This window comes from Echinops telfairi, unplaced genomic scaffold, assembly GCF_000313985.2.
Source record: "Echinops telfairi isolate 266 unplaced genomic scaffold, ASM31398v2 ScPeMD7_7;HRSCAF=31, whole genome shotgun sequence".
Classification (NCBI taxonomy): Eukaryota; Metazoa; Chordata; class Mammalia; order Afrosoricida; family Tenrecidae; genus Echinops; species Echinops telfairi.
Window position 1 is genome coordinate 3,499,208 of NW_022103904.1, and position 1,662 is coordinate 3,500,869.

A 1,662-nucleotide genomic window follows, 5' to 3' on the forward strand; every position below is an offset into this window, starting at 1 on the left:
AGTTACTGCTGTTGTTGATTATTGATGTGGAGTACTTCCCTTACTATTTTTTATATTTTTTTTCTTTTTAAAAATTGCTTTAATTTCTCTTTGTCTGGGAAAATCCCTATTTCTTTCTCATATTTGAGGAATAATTTTGCTGTATATAAGACAGTTGATTGGAAGTCTTGTTTGCTTTTTATTATTTCAAGGTTTAATATATCATTCAATTTTCTTCTTGTCTGCATGGTTTCTGCAGAAAAATCTGAACTATGGTATTTCTTACTGGTTTTACTTTGATTGTTCTTTTTGCCCTACCTGCTGCCAGGTCTGTCCTTGTCCCTGATGTTGGTAAACTTGACGATGAAATGTATATTTTCCTCTTGGGCTTATTCTGTTTGGGGTTCTTTCAGCTTCCTGGATAATCATTTTCTTCTGTTTTATGCTGTTAGGGAAGTTTTCTTCCAGGATTTCTTCAACTGCTTCATTTGTGGATTTGATTGTTGTTTGTTTCTTCCCACTCTGGAACCCGTGTGTGATATTAATTGTTCCTCTTTACAGTGTGTAATTCATAGTCCGTATTCAGACTCCTTTGCTCTTTTTTGTTGCTTGTTCTCAGATTTTAGAGTCAAGAGATTTGTCTTCATGCTCACTAATACATTTTCTATTATTTCAGTTCTATTATTCTGGACCTTTAAAGCGTTGTATAATTCTATTATCACATTATTCATCTTCTCAATTTATTGTTAGTGTAGGTTTCTAGGTTTTTTTCTCTTTTGTTCTTTCAAACTCCATTCCTTGAAAGGCCTGAGTATTCTTGTTCTGAATTCTTTTTTCTGCTAGTTCTAGGACGTTGTCTTCATCAAAAACATCCTTTGGATCTGAATGTTTTTCACTACTTTGTTTCTACTATGATTATCATTTCAAGTGCACCAAACTTGATGACAGCCTTCATGGCCTCTAGATGCAGTTCTTAGGGCTGAGTGTGGGGTGGTACAGGGCTGCTGAATCATCTAGGGCAATTGACCCCAGCAAGTAAGAAGGAAGAATGAAGGGGAAGGGGGAAAACTAGGAGAAAAAGCAGAGGGAGAGAAAAACCAATTTCCAAGAAAAATAAGAATAAAGAAGAAGAAGAAGGGAAAATGGTAGTTTTAGGGGGAAAAGGAACATATTAAAACAGGCAATTGTTTGGAATAAAGAGAAAAAGAAGAAAGCCAAAAGGCTCTGTTTGGTGGAAAACTTCCCATGACCTGCAAGCTTGTGACTGACCACCTGTAAACTATGCCTGCCATGGTGGGTGTCTAGTGTCTTTTAATTCCATTTTTCCCCCCACAAACTTTTTGAAGCCCCCTTATCTGTATGCCCAAATGTTGCCACTCCATTTTAGTGCCTTCATCACTCATTCCATCTCAAAGTAATTATTTTCCTGTGACATTTTTTACATCTTGGGCATCCTGAGACATAAGGTCTACATCCTAATAAGGACATGGTCTGCTTAGCACTGTTTTGTCGGGCTCTAATTGCTACTTTCTGATGCTGGTTCTGTCGTGGATTCCTTATAGATTTCCAGAGACCACTTCCAAATTTCACTTCTTACATCAGGGTAGTCCTTGGGCTATGAGAAATTACAACAATATAACAACAAGGTTGTTGACAAGTCATTAGAAAGAGAATTCTCAACAC